This window comes from Geotrypetes seraphini, chromosome 2 (assembly GCF_902459505.1).
Source record: "Geotrypetes seraphini chromosome 2, aGeoSer1.1, whole genome shotgun sequence".
NCBI lineage: Eukaryota > Metazoa > Chordata > Amphibia > Gymnophiona > Dermophiidae > Geotrypetes > Geotrypetes seraphini.
This window is the reverse complement of record NC_047085.1, coordinates 86,572,212-86,592,522: the sequence shown is the minus strand read 5'-3', so window position 1 is coordinate 86,592,522 and position 20,311 is coordinate 86,572,212. Positions and strand designations below refer to the sequence as shown.

At 42.1% G+C, this 20,311-nt stretch overlaps 1 protein-coding gene across 1 annotated transcript in view; it reads left to right on the top strand.

The window, feature by feature from the left end:
* The window catches only part of RALYL (RALY RNA binding protein like), a 796,461-nt gene that overhangs the window by 243,458 nt on the left and 532,692 nt on the right, over nt 1–20,311 (top strand). The window contains exon 4 of the mRNA XM_033929436.1: nt 1,025–1,121. The gene's annotated coding sequence lies outside the window, so the exon portion shown is untranslated. The remainder of the gene's footprint in view (nt 1–1,024; nt 1,122–20,311) is intronic.

Sequence of the window (20,311 nt, the reverse complement as noted above, 5' to 3'; positions counted from 1 at the left end):
TTTTAGATCGGTCTATCTGGCTGTCTGCCTTAGCTGATCAGCTGATGAAAATCAGTGGTGACCGGCTGTGTCACTTGATATACCCAGTAGAGAATGACATGAGGACAAATTTTCCCCCGTCCCTGCAGGAACTCAATTTCCCCGACCAATACCCATGAGTTTTTTGCTGTCCCTGTCCTTGCCCCATTCCTGTAAGCTCTGCCTTAACCGCACAAGCTTCAAGCACTTATGATTTTAAAGTGTTTGAAGCTTGTGAGATGAGGACAGAGCTTGCAGGAATGGAGCAGGGACAGGAAAAGAACTCGCCAGGATGGGACAGGAAAATGAGTTTCCGCGGGGACGGGGAAAAATTTGTCCTTGTGTCATTCTCTAATAGCCAGACACCGAGTTATCAGGTGAGCTGGATATTCAATGGGATTTAGCCAGTTAGGAGCTGTTCCCGGCTGGCTAAATCCCATTGAATATCGAGGGGACTGAGTATTTTCAGGGTGTATATAAAAAAGACAGGGAAGCATTCATTAACAGTAGCTCGAAAGCTGATGTAATTATATGTACATATAGGAGACACAGAATCATGTATTATGTAAGGAATTCATGCAAAATGCATCAACCCTACTCTACTCAAAATCCTCACCTAAACACACACCTACGTCTGAACCACACAACATTAAGTACATTTTTTTGCCAACACATACTTTTACATAAGGATAATGGGATCCTTTTACTAAGGCGCACTAACCGATTTAGCGGGCACTAAATGCTAAGGTGCCCATTATATTCTATAGACGCGTTAGCACTTAACATGCGCTAAATTGGCTAGCGCTCCTTAGTCAAAGACCCCCAATGTTATGCATCATTTTATATGTGTATGCTGGCATATACTGTACAAGCATAACACCTATAAAATTGTCCGTCCGTCCCCAGCACATATGCAAATGTTCCTCTGATTTAGTTCAGTTACCACTCTTTATTTTTTTTCTGCTGCATAGTAGAATTATTAATATTATGCTTTTCTCCCTCAAAGGATCCTCCTGTAAAAACTCATTTTGCACAAGCCTAGTGACCTGAGACTGGATGTATCACTAACAGGACTGCCTAGGATAGCAGGACACTTGAAGGAGGTAAGAGATGAACACACATTTTATCTCTGTAAAAATATCAAGCAAAATTACTGGAACCATGATCTCGTATCAAATATAATATACTTAAATGCTTAAATGTAGGAGTTGGAGCTCATAACTTTGAACTAATTCATTTATCTTTATTGTAAACTGCTTATTGAGAATTTAAACAAAATGTAGTGATAGGTTTAACAGGCAGAGTAGGATACATGAAACTAAAGAGAAGCAGTAATGGTACTAAAAGAACATTAAAAAAAAAAAAATTCCCATTGGAAGACATTACTTTCAGGAATTCACTATTTTAAATGAAACATTATTGTGATTTGTCAGACACCTATGCATCACAGATAATTTAATTCAAGTGTGAAGAATCAGCTAGATCTATTAATAGCACCAGCCTGAGGCTGACTGGCAGTTTGTGGTTGCAGTGGTTGAAGATAAATTATCTGCTGTGCATGGCTACCAATTTAAAATCCTGCTTGAGAAGCAGAGCAGGAACCCTTGGAAAAAAGAGAGGGAGCCCCAGAGCAAAACTTCACTGGTTGCAAATGAAGCCTACAAAGGAATTCTACCAAAATAAATGAAGTCCCAGAGGACTAGGAGCTTGTGTATCTGCTCTGAACAGCCAGAAAATATGTGTGTTTAGGTAGTACCAGTAATTCACCACTAGGTGTGATAGAACAGAAACATGAGTAACTTTTTTTACACCTTGGCATAATGATAAAACCCCCATCTCCTATTCAGCCAAATTTGTTCTCTAACCCTTGTGAAATAAACTCTAAAATCAAATGTTACTAACAATAATAACAAGGAAAGATTTACAATAATGAATATATAAATAAGAATGAAAATGAAAACAACTAAGATTCACGTAAAAAGGTCCAGAATATGACAGAATAAAGCTTAGAATAAAAGCTCTTTACAGTTCTATAAACACTGAGATGAACATTTGACAGGATTTAGTTGGAATGAATACACACTACTTTATGGCACAAAAATTAGGCCCCAAGATATAATTACCCGAAGTGGTTCAAAACACACTATACTAAACTAATCATTAATACCACTTCCAGATAGGCTGTATCCAGTATATATTAATATTCGTTCAGGAAAAAGGCCTCAGAATAGGAGCATACGTACAGTCCTATCATAGACTGAAACTTCAACGTAACAGCTCCTTGCTCTAATCATTGGCCAAAAAACCTGAAAATTTATTTAATTCATTTAAATTATTTTTAAATATTTTCAAATAAATATGTGTACTTTTTTTTAATTATTTTAAATATTTTCTTCAAACTATTCTAAATCTTATGGATACACCTCTCTGATGGTTTGGGAGAGAATATTCGACAACTGGATGTTAGATACTTATCTCAGCGTTGTCATTGCTGATTCATATATAGCTTGTTCACTGCCAATATGTTGCCGACGTGGCCAGCGTTTCGTGGACATAACATTCGGTCCACTGCTTCAGGGCCAGAGGCAGGAGCATTAAGGCATCTAGAATATACATTCAAATCATACCATAAGAGTCTTATCATTCATACTTTCCTTCTAATCAAAAGTAGTTAAACTTACTTCTCCGTTAATCGTTGTCAAAGGCTCACAAACAGAGGAAATATGGCACTGGCAGTACTTTTTATACTAGTGCCTCAGCGTGCTGACTGGGCAACGTACCAGGACGTTCTGACATCATCAAACCCGACATTAACCCTTAACGGGCAGAAGATGTCTCAATTGTAACCCCTAGATCGACTTGGATTCCTCCTGGATCAACTGATCCTGTCTTGGAGACCTTTCACAAATTAGTGCTGGCAGATGTAGAAAAAAATATAAACAATGAAACCATTTTCAATAAGCATGAAACACACTATAATTTAAATAAAAAAGAACATGCAGCTATCTCTACCCTGATGGCGGATAAAGATCTAGTGATACGTAGGGCAGATAAAGGAGGGAAAATAGTTCTATTGAGTAAAGAAATATATTTAGAAGAAGCTCATAAACAACTTTACAGTGATGACTATGCCACCTTATTGATAAATCCTACGGAACCCTTACAATTGAAAATAAATGTAATAACCAAAGAGGCCTTAGATAAAGATTATATTACTAAAAGAGAGTTTAGATTTTTAAACGTAATGTATCCTAAAACCCCTGTGTTTTATCTTTTGCCTAAGATCCATAAATCTATAACATCTCCCCCGGGTAGACCTATTGTGTCTAACCGTGGCTCTTTATTGGAGGCGTCTTCAATATACATTGACAAGTTTCTTCAAAATTTTGTGAAACAAACCATGGCATATATCCAAGACACTACAGAATTTCTTAGAAAACTTGATGGTATATTTCCTGATTCTCACTCTCTACTGGTTACTATTGATGTATGTTCCCTTTACACTATCATTCCCCAGGATGAGGCACTAGATATTATTAGCAATACTTTGAAGAAAAGAAAGAACCCTAAAGTGCCCACGGAATTTATAGTGGAACTAGCTAAAATAGTTTTGTATGATAGTTTTTTTATGTTTGAAGATACTCTTTTTCAACAGAAATCAGGCGTTGCCATGGGGATCACTATGGCCCCCTCGGTGGCCAATCTTTTTATGGACAAATTTGAACGAGACTGGGTATATCCCTCTGAACATTTCAAAAGGATTAAAATGTGGGTTAGATACATCGATGACATTTTTCTAATCTGGAATGGAGGAGAAAATGAATTGCTTCAATTTTTGTCATACATAAACACCTGCCATTCAAAAGTTAAGTTCACATATACATATAGTGATAGGTTGATATCCTTCCTCGATGTTCAAATAAGTATTAGAGATGGAAAATTTACAACGCAAGTTTACTTTAAACCCACTGATTGTAATTCCTCCCTTCTCTTTTCAAGTGCCCATCCATTTACTCTTAAGAAAAGTTTACCTTATTCTCAATTTCTGAGAATAAGGAGAATATGCTCCTCCACGATTGAATTTAAAAAACAGGCGACTGCCCTTAAAGAAAAATTTCTTCAACGAGGTTATCCATTAAAAGTAGTTTCAGCAGCCTATAAAAGGGCATACTATAACCATAGGGAGTCTTTGTTAACCCCCAGAGATGAGAAAACACAGAATACAGACGATCAGATTATGACCTGTGTCCTCACATACTCAGGGGACTGTCATAAAACTGTTCGGTCCCTAAGGAAACACTGGGAAATTTTAAAGATTGCTGGGGTGTTTCAGGATTTCCACTTGCGGATAGCTTATAGAAGAAACCGTAATCTTAGGGAAATTTTATGTCCCTCCACGCTCCCTGATAATGATGTGGATGCTGGAGTGACATATTCTGGTCATTCTAGATGTGGGTCTTGTCAGATGTGTAAAATAATGATCGAATCTGACTCTTTTTGCAATCCTAAGGATAATAAAAAGTACTCTCTACGACATTCTTCCGATTGTAAATCACAAGGAATTGTATATATTCTGCAATGTCCATGTAGGTTATTATATGTAGGACAAACTTCAAGAAAATTTACTATTCGATTAACAGAACATAAAAGTAACATTAAAAATAAAGCAATGGGGGCTCCATTGGCTAAACACTGCATAGAAAAAGACCATGAGTTTTTCTCCCTTAAAGCAATCATCATTGAAGTTGTTCGTCAGAATAAACGAGGGGGTGATTTTAAATGATACTTGGCCCAGCATGAACAGAGATGGATCAACCGTCTGGGATCTCTTGAACCTGACGGTTTGAATAAAAATCTTGCATGGCAACATTTTTATTAATTTAATCAATATTAACAGTAAGTTTTCCTTCGGGTTTTAATTCTCCCCGTTAAGGGTTAATGTCGGGTTTGATGATGTCAGAACGTCCCGGTACGTTGCCCAGTCAGCACGCTGAGGCACTAGTATAAAAAGTACTGCCGGTGCCATATTTCCTCTGTTTGTGAGCCTTTGACAACGATTAACGGAGAAGTAAGTTTAACTACTTTTGATTAGAAGGAAAGTATGAATGATAAGACTCTTATGGTATGATTTGAATGTATATTCTAGATGCCTTAATGCTCCTGCCTCTGGCCCTGAAGCAGTGGACCAAATGTTATGTCCACGAAACGCTGGCCACGTCGGCAACATATTGGCAGTGAACAAGCTATATATGAATCAGCAATGACAACGCTGAGATAAGTATCTAACATCCAGTTGTCGAATATTCTCTCCCAAACCATCAGAGAGGTGTATCCACAAGATTTAGAATAGTTTGAAGAAAATATTTAAAATAATTAAAAAAAGTACACATATTTATTTGAAAATATTTAAAAATAATTTAAATGAATTAAAGAAATTTTCAGGTTTTTTGGCCAATGATTAGAGCAAGGAGCTGTTACGTTGAAGTTTCAGTCTATGATAGGACAGTACGTATGCTCCTATTCTGAGGCCTTTTTCCTGAACGAATATTAATATATACTGGATACAGCCTATCTGGAAGTGGTATTAATGATTAGTTTAGTAAAAAAATTAGGCCACCTGTTTGTTACCTGATAGTGATTACAGATTGTCTTATACAACTTACAGTATATGGATGATGACAGGTCTCTTCCTCCTTGGGAATTGTTAGAACAGCAGGTGGTCTTTGCAGGCAGTGCTCACTCTGGAATGTTCCAATGATGATCTTTTGGTAGGTTGATTGATAAGAGATGAATTGATGAGATAAGTTGTTAAGCTTTTGTCAAGCAGATCACCTTTTCTATCATCTATCTCTGATAATCTAATAGTATTGCTAAAGGTGATTGTGGTTTGTGTCTTTTATGCTGTGGCTTGAGAAACTACAGGGATGTCTTTTGACAATACTCTGGAGGATTTTCCATGAATTTCAGGTTCCGCAGGCTAAGTCGGAATGACCAAAGGTCATTGTTGCATTGCTGACATTCCTTTAACTTACATCAGCCAGATTATCATTTTGACAATTTTTACAGGGTCACAAGATCTTTTCTTCAGAAAGGCATGCTTGGGAAAGTTTTAAATGTACAGTAGCTTAGAGCAATGAATATTCTGTGAGCTTTTTAAGATTTACAGATCTGGCATAGTCAAGCTCTAATATACTGGTCAAGTTATGGAAGGGGCTTTTACCCCTATATGTGCCTTCTAATTCTATAAACTTGTGTATCCATTTTCACGTGTATCATGACAAATTTTGCATGCAGGTTATAGAATACTGATAGTTATGTATGTAACTTATTAAATTAGGCATTTAGTGGCTAATTTTATAAATGGCATCACAATTGTAGGCAGCGGTAAGCATCCTACCACTGTCTAATCAGCCAATCAGGATGCATATTTTCTAAAAAAAACAAAAACAAAAAAGCAACCCCGAAGCAGGCTGCCTACACTGTCGATGTTTGTTGCGGGTGCAGGGAGACACCTAGGGATACTTAAGCTTACCTAAGGCTGGGCATGGGTGTGGTTTTGCACGGAAGTGGCCTTGGGCAAGCTTAAGCAGCCCTAGGCATCTCCCTAGTGCCAAGATAGATGCCTGAAATGTAGGCCAGCAAAATGCTGGCCTACCTTTCAAATAGATTTAGCCACTAATCTAATCACGGTAAGGGAATCTTCCTGCCGCGATCAGCTGAGCGGCTATGGGAACCCCCACTCCCCCAGTCAAAGTACGCCAGGCAGAAGGGTATGCCCACTTCCTCCTTTCCCCAAACCCCTCCCAAAGTACACCAAGCAGGAGAGATGCCCACTTCCTCCTGCTCCCGAATCAGCCTGCTGATAACTTCCTAACCCCCAGTAAACCCATTCAGCCTGTTCCCTATCATACAACGACCTAAGCCACAAAGGACTTCACATAACCTGTTGTTTCCTTTTCATCTTTAAACATCCTACATTCCAAAACCCAAATAGACTTTCTACCTGGGTCGTCATAACATCTCACTCTCCTATGTTCGGATTCATCTATTATTATAAGTTTGGATTGCATTTAACAACCTCAATCAGTGATGGCTTTATTGGATTACAGTATTTGCCTTTTACTCATATTGAGAACATTTGTGTCCCAGTTACTAGTCCATCAATTTACTTCTCCTTCCATTACTCTCTACATACTCATATCAGATGGTATATCCGCGTTCATTAAGTGGCACTGCACCATTTATTCTTTATTTAGAGGCCAATACTCCCTCCATCCCTTTGAGTTAGGCTAGGGAGATCCATCTGTGAGAATACGATGCCTGCTTGTCCTGGAATAAAGCACAGTTACTTACCTGTAACAGGTGTTATCCAGGGACATCAGGCAGATATTCTCAGAGCCCACCCACCTCCCTACTTGGCTTCTTCACTTGTGCATAGAACTGAGAACCTCGTGAACCAGCATCGGGCAGAAGGCACTCGCGCATATGCGGTACGGGCAATCTCGAAGCTTCGCTAAAAGCTTAAAGTGACACAGTACACTTAGCACTGTCAGTACCAGGCTCCAGTGGCGTACCTAGGGGGGGGCGGGGGGGCGGGCCGCCCCGGGTACCAGCCCTAAGGGGGTGTTCCCGGCCTTGCCGTTCAGTCCCCCGCCACCCCCGAAGGACCGCTCGCCCCCCTGGCCTCCCCGCACCACCTATGAACAGCCGCAGCAGGATCGCGAAGTCAGCGTCAGCATCCCTGCGCTGCTTCCTACGACGCGATCCCGCCCCTCCTCTGACGTCAGAGGAGGGGCGGGACCGTGGCGCAGGAAGCAGCAGGGATCGCTGACGCTGACTTCGCGATCCTGCTGCGGCTGTTCATAGGTGGTGCGGGGAGGCCAGGGGGGCGAGCGGTCCTTCGGGGGTGGCGGGGGACTGAACGGCAAGGCCGGGAACACCCCCTTAGGGCTGGTACCCGACGCTGACTTCGCGATCCTGCTGCGGCTGTTCATAGGTGGTGCGGGGAGGCCAGGGGGGCGAGCGGTCCTTCGGGGTGGGTCGGGGCATCAGGCCTTCAGGGTGGGGCGGGCGGGCAGGCAAGCAGGCTTTCAAGGGGGAGGGGGTGACAGGCAGGCAGGCAGGCCTTCAAGGGGGGACAGGCCTTCGGGGGGGGGTGCAGACATTCAAGGGGTGCAGGCCTTCAAGGGGGGCAGGCAGGCCTTCAGGGGGGTGCAGACCTTCGGGGGGGGGGGGTGTAGGCCTTTGGGGGGGGTGCAGACCTTCAAGGGGGTGCAGGCCTTCAAGGGGGGGAAAGGCAGGCAGGCCTTCAAGGGGGGGACAGGCCTACAAGGGGGGGGGACAGGCCTACAAGGGGGGGGACAGGCCTACAAGGGGGGGGACAGGCCTTCAAGGGGGGGTGCAGGCCTTCAAGGGGGGGTGCAGGCCTTCAAGGGGGGTGCAGGCCTTCAAGGGGGGAAAGGCAGGCAGGCCTTCAAGGGGGGACAGGCAGGCAGGCCTTCAAGGGGGGGACAGGCCTACAAGGGGGGGGGACAGGCCTACACGGGGGGGGACAGGCCTACAAGGGGGGGGACAGGCCTTCAAGGGGGGGGTGCAGGCCTTCAAGGGGGGGTGCAGGCCTTCAAGGGGGGGTGCAGGCCTTCAAGGGGGGTGCAGGCCTTCAAGGGGGGGAAAGGCAGGCAGGCCTTCAAGGGGGGGGACAGGCCTACAAGGGGGGGGGACAGGCCTACAAGGGGGGGGACAGGCCTACAAGGGGGGGACAGGCCTTCAAGGGGGGGTGCAGGCCTTCAAGGGGGGGTGCAGGCCTTCAAGGGGGGCGCAGGCCTTCAAGGGGGAGACAGGCCTTCAAGGGGGGGAAAGGCAGGCAGGCAGGCCTTAAAGGGGGGACAGGCCTACAAGGGGGTGGGACAGGCCTTCAAGGGGGGGACAGGCCTTCGGGGGGGTGCAGACCTTCAAGGAAGTGCAGGCCTTCGGGGGGGGGGGGTGGCAGTCCTTCAGGGGTGGGGTTTAGGCCTTCAGAGGGGGACAGACCTTCGGGTGGGAGGTAAAGTCCTTCGGGGGGTGCAGGTCTTCAGGGGTGGGGTGTAGCCCTTCGGAGGGGGGACAGACCTTCGGGGGAGGGGGGTCCTGGTGTAAAAGTACACAGAGGGAGAGAGGGAAGGGGGGGTTCAAAGATACATGCATATGCCAGACTTTGGGGGTTAGAAATAATGGGTCTAAAAACAGAGGAGTGGGAGAGAGATGGTGCATAATGGGATTTAGGGAGGGAAGGAACAGAAAGGGAGAGAACTTGGAAACAGGGGATGGTGTGGAGGGGGGATAGAGATACTGGATAGGAGGATAGTTGGGAACAGAAAGGGAGAGATGGTGGATCCTGGGGTGGTGGGGAGTTGAGAAAAGGTGAATCTGTGGATGGAGACAAAAAAAAGGAAAGATGCCAGATCTCCGGGAGAGGGAAGGGAAACGGAAGGGGAGAACAGAGATGGCAGACGGATGGTTAGCACGGAGAAAGGAGACCCTGGCAAGCAAGACAACAAGAGCCTGGGACCAACAAGATTTGAATATTGATCAGAGAACAAAAGGTAGAAAAAATAATTTTATTTTCTGTTTTGTGATTACAATATGTTAGATTTGAAAAGTGTACATGAGACAGCTTGAAATGGGAACTTTTCTATTTTTGTGAATGGCAAGGCTGAGTTCAGCTAAAATATATGCTTTATAAGAAAATATAATAATGTGTTTTATAAAGTTTATAAGCATTGCTGGCATACTCGGTGAGGTGTTCCTAGTGTTGGTGGTGGTGGTAGCATGTCAGTGTGTTGAGAGGAAGAGGTAGTCTGGGAAATTCTGCTGAGCAAACTCTGGGCCCATTTCCACCCCCAGTTAGTCCACTCCACTCAACTGGTTCACACACTGAGTGGGTCTTTGGGTGTTATTTCTGGGTAGTTGTTTTAGAATCTCTTCCAGTGGTTTGTCAGTATCTCCTTCTGGTCCAAGGAAGGAAACTTTGTCAACCTTAGCATTGACCTTCAGAATATGTTTGTAACAGCGCTGCTTGTGTGGCATTAGGCTATGTAGTGATCGAAAGAAAAAAACAGACCTTTGCACATTTTTGCACTATATGGTGGGTGTATGAGGAGATTCATTTCCTGCACAGTTAAGTCCATTTTTTCTACTGAATAATAGTATAGGTACAATGAAAGTAAATAGCAAAAATGTTTGAGTAGATAATTTAGGAAATCTTTTTCATATTGCTTGCTTATGGACTGGGAAAAAAGACTGTTCAAGCAAATGTCTCCAGAACTGCTTTAATGGAAAAATGTGATTTTTTTTTTTTTTAAGTACTTTGTGAAATTTATTGTTGTTGTGAAATTTATTGTTATACTTTGTTTAAACTTAAAAAGCGGTGTCATTAACAGTGAATCTAATCGAAAAATCGATTCAACAGGGTGTATCGGATCGAATGAAATATTTTTCTCTGAATCGGGCAGCACTATTGGCTACCATGAGAATGGGCTACTGGGCATGATGGACCATTGGTGTGACCCAGTTAGGCTATTCTTATGTTATGTTCTCATCTGTAGGGGCCTTTGTTTTCACTTCTTATTTTAATGTATTTTTTTCCTGGGAACTTATCAGTGTTTTTTTTATAATGGGAACAAAAATGGAAGAGAATTAATGTGTGTGGAATGGGGGGGGGGTAACTAATTTCTTCAGCTAAATAATTCAATCCACTTCAAACAGACATAGGAGAACTCACGCACCATTCACACACCCTCCAACCAAAAACGTCAAAAGAAAAAAACTGTTCGACAACCTCCTAGCCATTCGAGCTGCAACACTTGACCCCCAACTCTACAACCTATTGACCTCGACCACAAACTACAAAACCTTAAAAAAAGAAATAAAAACCCTTCTATTAAAAAAACACATAAAACCAAACTAACATAATCAGAACTGTCCCAAGCATCACCTGCAACTACTCCATATGTACTTCTGATGTCATGACAATTCAGACATAATTTATGTTATGTTATGTTTGGAATAATGGTTACATAAATGAGGTTCAATAAAAGAAAATTTTCTGTGGGAGCATTTGTTGGAACTTCTGTTATCCTGATTTCTTCTATCTGTGGGCTTTCTTTAGCTAACCTACTTATCTGGGGCTTTCCACTTCTGCAGCTGCCCTTTTCACGGTCCACTTTGCGCTTGCACTCTCTGGGGAGGGGGGGTTGGGTCTGGGCTTGGTGGGGTAGGTGTGTCTGGTAGTTTTGTCTGGGTGGTGGCTGGGTGTTTCTTGGGTGCTTGTTGTGCGGATTGGTGTGTCTGGTGAGCGGTCTGGGTGTTGTTGCTTGTGGGGGTTTTTTTCATTATAAAATATGGCTGAGGGTCTAGTCCGGCTTATTATTCTTGTGGGTTCTGGGGTGGGATTTGTTTGCTTGCCCCAAGTTTTGGCCTTTTGTTGTGTATTGCTATGCCTCTCATTGGCAATTTTCTCTTGGGAGAGGCTTGTTCATGCTTGTTGTTGCTGTTACTCTCATTCTGTGTTCTTTTTGATAATGTATAAGTTTCTGTACAGACCATGGTTGCTTGTCTGGACCTTTTGCCATTCTCAATAAAAATACTTTGGAAAAAAAAAAAAAAAGAAAATTTTCACTGCCTGTTTCTATTCTGACCATTTATTCCATTTCATGGTTATTGCAAAAAAAAAAAAAAAAAAAAAAATTTTACATGAGGGGGGGGGGGGGGTGTCAAAAAATGATGGGCCCCGGGTGCCACATACCCTAGGTACGCCACTGCCAGGCTCCATGGATGATGTCACCCATCTGTGAGAATATCTGCTTACTTTCTCTGGATAACACCTGTTACAGGTAAGTAACTGTGCTGTAGGCACCTGTCGGCGCCTAGCTCAGTCTATGCCCAAACAACACCCCAAATCCGCCCCTAATTGCCATGGTGTAGACCAGGGGTGTCAAAGTACCTCCTCGAGGGCCGCAATCCAGTCAGATTTTCAGGATTTCTCCAATGAATATGCGTAAAATCTATTTGTATGCACTGCTTTCATTGTATGCTAATAGATCTCATGCATATTCATTGGGGAAATCCTGAAAACCCGACTGGATTGCAGCCTTCGAGTAGGGACTTTGACACCTCTGGTGTAGACAGACACATCAAAGCAGTAGGTACCTACCAAGTTAGGCACTGATCGGCTAATCAGTTTTTAAAATAATTTTTAATTGGTTTTTAATGACACTTTCAATTATCAGCACCGATTAAGCCAATTTAAAAAAATTAAGTTAGGCACTTAAATCAGCTAGGCACACCAATCTAGGTGCCTAACTGTAGGCTTCTTGTGTAGAACTGGGTCCTTGGGGCCTACATTACTCATTCAGTTATATAACAAGATATTTTTTTGTCATCTTAACTCCACAGAAATAAATCATTTTGCTTTTGAAGGTAATCTCACACTTGGTAATTTATGCAGGTTTTCTCTAACTCAGTTTACTGATCCTAATAAGATATGTTCTGTGACATGAAAGATTTGTTTTATTCTTTCCAGCTCAATGGAAGTTGGAAAGAATTATATAAAATGTATACTCATAATGTCATGTGCCTGGCGGGGGGTAAATTAACTCTCCAATAATTTAGCAAAAAGAGATGAAACTTATCATGTGGGAAGAAAATATAATACAAGTTTAAAAAAAAAAAGGACCAAATGAAACATAGTAGTTAGGTAATTCTTTTTTTTTTCCTGTATCTCCCTGTTCTCTACTCTTCCAGACCCTCAAATTAATTCACCCTAATAAATACTGCCCTGTACAAATAAATTCCTCCTCTAAAACCTAACCACGCAATTGCCCCACCAACCTTAAAACTGCTATCGCACTTACACACTACCACCATTAATGTGCCACCACACCGTAAGCTGTCTCACCTCCCTAAATTATTTCCACACAACTGCACTAACTCTTTGCAAACTGCCTTCACTCCTATTAATTACCCCTACCAAATGTCCCTGCAAACTGTACCACCCAAAAACAATTTCTACAATTGCCTCATCACCCTACTAACTGCCCAGCCCCAAAAACTAAGCCCTGAAATTTGTCAAAAAAATCCACAAACCACTATGCCACAAGCTAACCCCATCCTAAAATCTACACCTGCAATTTCTCCACCACTCCACAAACTGTTACATACCCAATAAATAAACTCACAGGGGAAGGGAATGGGATTTGATATACTGCCTTTTTGTGGTTATAGAAGTCACTTAACCCTGGGCAGTGGAGTGTTAGGTGACTTGTCCAGGGTCACAAGGAGCTGCATTGAGAACTGTACCTGGTTCCCCTGTATGTCAGTATGAATGAGGGTGGGCCCTGGAGCCTGGACAAATTGGAGCCATATAGTGGTTAATGTCAGCAAAATAATAATATTTTATTATTTAAGAATATATTGCAGTTTAAGAAGCTGTTTAAAACCAATCTGTCTGTCCAGGGTTTTTATTTTTTAATGTCTAATTGTCACAGCATTAGGTTTCTTCAGCTGACAGGGGTGGGTAATATTGTGATAGCTTACTGAGAGGCTCATTTTCAAAACAGAAAGACATCTAAAATGGCATAAAGTGGCACTTGGATGGTTTAATCGCCAAAATATCCAAGTGTTGATCGACATTTTAGACGTCCTACAAGTCATTTTCTCTCCAGTATGTCTAAATCTTAAGGGCGCATGTTAGAAGCGTGTTTTGGGGTGATTAGGGTGGCCTTAGGACTTGGATATGTTGCAAGGATAATGAAACTTTTTTAAAGGTGTCCAGGATGTCATTTACCCTCTGTTTTACTAAGGTGCGCTAATCAAATTAGTGTGCGTTAAACGCTAATGCGTCCATAGACTAACATGCACGCCCACCTGCGACGTTGCAACTGAAGCATGCCATTCAGGCGGGGTTCCCCGATTAGAAAAACCGTAACAATCATTATAGTTTGGACTTTTTGTGTTTTCAGACAGACTTCTTGGGTCACCAGGCTGTTAAGTGGATTTACTAAAAAGAAATTAAAAACTGGTTTAAGAGATATTTGGAGCATTGAGATTAAGCATGAAATTACTGCATCTCAATGGCCACAAATTTGGTCTTGGAGGATGAAATGTACGGTGTCAGCATCTATGAGACAAACTTGTTTTTTTCTGTTGCATAGAGCGTTATGGACCCCTGTTAGGTTGCAAAAATTAGATAGTTCTTTGTCTAATAGATGCTGGCATTGTCATTTAGAAGCAGGAACTTTAGATCATTTATTGTTTCATTGCCCATATATTATGAATTTTTGGAAATCAATTTGGGACCAAATTAATAATTTATTAGAAAACCCAGTGGCATTATCTTATGATACTGTGATATTTGGTATGGATATGAGAGCAAAAAGTCAGATTTCTGCGAAATAATAATAAATTCCTATGTTAGGTCAACGATAAAAGTAAGAAGTAAGACCTGCTCATTAATAGAGATAAAGACTTTATTTCTCAAGTGCCCAAAGTCAGTTGCCAGAGCAAATCATGGTTGTTGGACTTGTAGCTGGACTATCATCGATTTCTGTCTTATTTTCTCTATGAGCTTATTTTTTATATATTTTTTTTGCTAATGTTATTATTCATTTATGTTATTGTTGCGCTTTTTTCTTATGCTGTAAATGTGTGGTCCTTAGCTCGGGTCGGCTTGCTTCCCACACCCATTCGTGTGACGGAAGATCTCCGTTTCGCTCTAGTTGAAATCATCAGAGCTTCTTCAGAGCAGCCTAAGCTCATAGAGAAAATAAGACAGAAATCGATGAAAGCCCAGCTACAAGTCCAACAACCATGATTTGCTCTGGCAGCTGACTTTGGGCACTTGAGAAATAAAGTCTTCTTAGTTTCATCGTTGGTCTAACATAGGAGTTTGAGTAAGAATACTAACTTTCAATTTGTATTGGCCATTCAGCAAATTACATATAATTGGAAGGATTGGAGGAGATTAAATTATAACTTCTGGTGGAACTCTTTATGCCATATTTATAAAATGGAAAGGTTTATTGCATTGCAACGGGGATACTTTAAGAAGTTTCAGGATGTGTGGAAACCATTAACAAAGTATTGTAAAGATTAATTTGAAATTGTTTCCCTTATACTTATCGATTTAAGGTGTAGGGAGGGGGGGATTTTAGTATTACATGTTTTATATGATGATGGAATATAAGGGTGGGTGGGATGGGAAAGGGGAAGGGATATGTTTTTATGTAATATATCAATGATTGTTTGTAAGTGAGGTAGTAAATGTTAATCTGAATGAATATTTTTAACACTTAATGTAATTTTGAAAATGAATAAAGAATATTAAAAAAAAAAGACTAACATGCACGCGTTAGCGTTTAGCGTGCGCTAATCGGTTAGTGCACCTTAGTAAAACAGGGTCTTAGATAGTTGGAGTTAGACCTGTTTTACAAGCGCTTAAGGACCAAAAAGGTGCCCAAACTGACCAGATGACCACTGGATGCATGGAGGAATGCCACCCCCATGCTCCCCCACTGGTCACTGACCCCCTCCTCCCCCCAAAGATGTGAAAGAAACAGTACATTCCAGCCTCCATATCAGCTGCAAATATTATGGGAAATCCTAGTAGATGGTGGGCGGTGTAGTGAATCATAGAGAGGGGAATCCAGGTCCATATCCCACCCTACCAATACATTTATGGTGGAAAGTATGAGGCAACCAAAACTCATCCAAACCTACTGTGCTGCTATATAGGTGACATCTGCAGTGATAAGGGCTATTGGGGTGGTAGACAGGTGGGTATAGTAGGTTTGAAGGGAGGTTTTGAGGGCTCACTATACACTATAAGGCAGTTATGGTGAAATGTGTACCTGGCACCCTTTATGTGAAGTGCACAGCAGTGCCCCCTAAGGTGTCCCTTTGCTCTTTTGGCATGTCTGTGGGCCAGTCCATTAAAATATTGGCCCATCCCATGTCCAAATGGCTTTTGGACCTTTCCCATTTGGACATTTGGATTTTCAAAAATGGCTAAAAAAGATAGATGTCCTAAGGGCCAGAACATCCAGACGAGTCATTTACAAAAAACAAAGACGTCTTGAGGTTTTGTAAATGTTTGTTTTCCCAACCTGACATTTGGACGTCCTTGAGGAAGCATTCAAAGTCAGTCTTAGATGTGCTATTGCAAATGTCCCTCCACATATGTAGGGTGTTAGCAATACAAATATGTGTAAGTATGATTTTCAACTGCTAGTATTATGTCTGCCTTGCATTTATTAATTTATAAGGGATCTTCAAAAAGTTTCCGTACTTTCATTTTTTAAACACCATTTATTAAATATCTCAAAGGCAAATTATATCACTACCTGCAAGCAGGCTTGCCTGATTGACTAGTCACATGACAGGGGGTTGGGGGACAGCCTGCTGGCAGGAGGGAGTGGGGATCAGGGAAGGTCCAGGTAACAGTGACAGAGGCAGGTGGGAGTTGGCATCCCACCACCAATTTTCTACAGGGTGTGGGAGGCCAAGGTGGGGGGGGGAAGTCAGGGTGAGGGAGGACTTTTTTTCCTGCTGCTCTCCAGCTAAGCCGGCAAGACTTATGGAGACCTGCTGCTCAGTTGATTGCGGCAGGGAGAATAGCCTTGAAAGGAGGGAGGAACTGTATCAAGGCATTACTCTTCTGAGAAAGCACCAAGCATCGTTCTCCCCCCCCCCCTTTACTGGCGATTCTCTGCACAAATAGGGTATACATAATTTGCATGCTATTATGCTGAGAATCGCCCGTAAAAGAAAAAATCACTCCCACTACAACCATTACATCGACCCACCACATTTTACAGTTTTGAAAATCTGACCAAAGACTTGAACAGCCACCATATGGAGGGATCTTCTCCTGGGGCTGATGCTGGGACTCCATCCTGATGCTCAACATAGGAGGCTGAATTTCCCATCAGAGAGGCCTTGCTTTGAAATGGGTAAGGTGATCAAGACTGAACTTTCATCCCCTAAAATCCCTGACCTACTTAGAGTCAGTCAGGGAGGAGCTCCTCTCTCAAAGAAGAAGCACTCTGAGGACTATTTGAGGTGTGCATCGAGGGTCGCTCTTCAGCGGACTTACATTGCGTATTTTAGCGATGCACTTTTAAAACCAATAAGAGGAAATATTTTTTCACTCGGAGAATAGTTAAGCTCTGGAACACATTGCCAGAGGATGTGGTAAGAGCAGTCAATGTAGCTAGTTTTAAAAAAAGGTATGGACAAGTTCCTGGAGGAAAAGTCCATAGTCTGCTGTTGAGACAGACATGGGGTTTTGCCAGGTACTTGTGACTTGGATTGGCCTCTATAAAGACAGGATACTGGGCTAGATGGACCATTGGTCTGACCCAGTAAAGCTATTCTTATGCTCATATGTACACTTGCCAGAACAGCTTAATGAACTCTAGTTAAAAGCCTTAGTAGGCAACTCATCTTTCCCTTTTGAAGGGAGGAGATGCCTCTCCCTTGGCTGTGGAGCCTCGGGGCAATTTGGCACTGTTCCAGGGTCTAGGGGAAATTTTTGCTCCCCTAACAAGCCATGTGTCATTCCCCAGAGGCCCTCAAAAGCCATGTGCCATGCCCCAGAGGCCATGTGGGAGCTAAACTTGAAGTTCCCACCTCCTACTTCGCTCAATGTGGCATGTGGTGCAAGGGTACACTTCTGACCCCCTCCCCCCCATATTTTGCAAACAATGCATGATATAGGGGTATTAGAGTCAGAGGACTCCATCCCTGGAACGTTGGAAGCAAAGTGAGGTGTTTTGGAGAAGTTGGAAAAAAATAATCATGAAAATCCAAGATGGCCACTATCAATATTTAAATACAGCTTAAAATCACCTTAGGACTGACCAAAAAACTAAAAATAAAAAAAACAGGATTTTAGGGGAGGGGGCCCAAGACCCTAGCTGTAGAAACTGTTAAAAACTGCTTTTGAAGATAACCCTCCCCACCACCATTTTTCCACATGCTGTCACAGTCTTACTTACAGATCATGTGCTGGGGAAATGGTGCTTCAGCTCATAAAAACATAGAAACATAGAAATAGATGGCAGATAAGGGCAACGGCCCATCCAGTCTGCCCACCCTAATGACCCTCCCCTACCTTTACCTTGTGAATAGATCCCACGTGTCGATCCCATTTGGCCTTAAAATCAGGCACGCAGCTGGCCTCAATCACCTGAAGTGGAAGACTATTCCAGCGATCAACCACCCTTTCAGTAAAAAAGAACTTCCTGGTGTCACCTTGCAGTTTCCCGCCTCTGATTTTCCATGGATGCCCTCTTGTTGCCGAGGGACCCTTGAAAAAGAAGACATCTTCCTCTGTCTCGACGCGGCCCGTGAGATATTTGAACGTCTCAATCATGTCTCCCCTCTCTCTGCGCTCCTCGAGTGAGTATAGCTGTTTTAGGAGACGCCCTATACTTTCAGTCACTCAGCCACTTCTCTGGGATCTTTCACGAAAAAGGGGGGGGGAGGTAATGAAACGCTGTTGGCATCATGAGCATACTGAAGGAATGCTAATAATGCCTAAGCAGCCTGCGCTCCAGCCCCTGACTAAGTCAAAGGGGCAAGCAAACACTAGGGGAACAGACCCTGAGCTCCACTAATCTTCAATAGGCTGGCTGAAACAGGTCCCCGAAGAATATACCTGTCACCTGCAAATTTAAAATCTGCTTCTCCCCATACAGGCAGAGTAGACCCTTATCAAAAGGGATCTCTAATTTCTTAAAAATGACTAGAACGGAAAACCACAAAACTATCACAAAATAATAATAATTTAAAAACATGCAAATCATAAGACAGTTTTCATATTCGCCTGCAAAAAGAGAAACTGAAGGGAGCAGCAGTCTCCTGGGAGAAGGAGAAGGTTTCAAAAGCTGTGATTAACATCTTTCTGCTAGTTACAAATTTATTTGACACCACACGCTACACTCAATTCATGCATAATATTAAGCTACCTTCAGCAAATGATTTAGCACAACATTTTGATTAAAAAATTTAAAACTTAAGAAATAACTGTTCAACAAATGACATATATGAATATCAAACAGTTAACTTACAAGGAAATGAAATACCAGCGGATATGACTTGGAGTTCCTTTCAAGATTTAGAATGGAATAATTATATCAAGTTATATAACAAGTACACTAAATCATACTGCGTTTTGGACTCCTATCCCCCTGAAATTATGAAAGCATCTCCATTAGATTTTAAACTAACTTTGCTGAATTATTTGACCGATAATTTAAAAAATGGAAAATTCCTTACTAATAATGATCACATTATAATAACCCCAATTCCAAAAAATCGTAAAGAATTATCAGCATTAGTAACTAACTATAGACCAGTAGCATCCATTCCATTTTTTGTAAAAATCATGGAAGGATTGGTACATACTCAGTTGATGGAATATATTGTTCATTTCTCTCTTTTACATGAAACTCAATCTGGTTTTAGACCTTTGTTTAGCACTGAGACAGTAATTGCGGCCATCTTGGATAATTTACATTTCTTGTTTAGTAGGGGCCTCAATGCCCTGATTATTCAATTTGATATGAGTTCTGCCTTTGACTTTGTGGACCATGGGAAATTGTTATAATGCTTAGATGCAACTGGTATCAGAGGAGAGGTGTTAGACAGGTTTTGAGGTTTCCTTATGTCCCGCACCTATCAAGTACATAAGGACAGGTTGTTCACACTCTCCTAGGTAGGGAGAACGAGAGGGCACTCTCTAAAATTGAAAGGGATAGATTCCATACGAACATAAGGAAGTTCTTCTTCACCCAGAGAGTGGTAGAAAACTGGAACGTTGTTCCAGAGTCTGTCATAGGGGAAAACACCTTCCAGGGATTCAAGACGAAGTTAGACAAGTTCCTGCTGAACCAGAACATAGGCGGGTAGGGCTAATCTCAGTTAGGGCGCTGATCTTTGACCAGAGGGCCACCGTGTGAGCGGACTACTGGGCACGATGGACCACTGGTCTGACCCAGCAGCAGCAATTTTTATGTTCTTATGTTCACTCCAAAAGCTATCCTCTGTAGAGGCCCCATCACCCTACAAATTCATCACCCACAATATAACTAAGCCTCTCACAACTGATCCACTACCCCCAATAACTTCCACATCTCCCAAGAATTACCCTCATTTAACTCAGAAGATTCTTAGTTGCACGATGTTTCCATAATATATACAAATATTAATTGTTTAAGAGACTGATATTCCTTTTTTGCAAGTTTAGAAAAAAAAT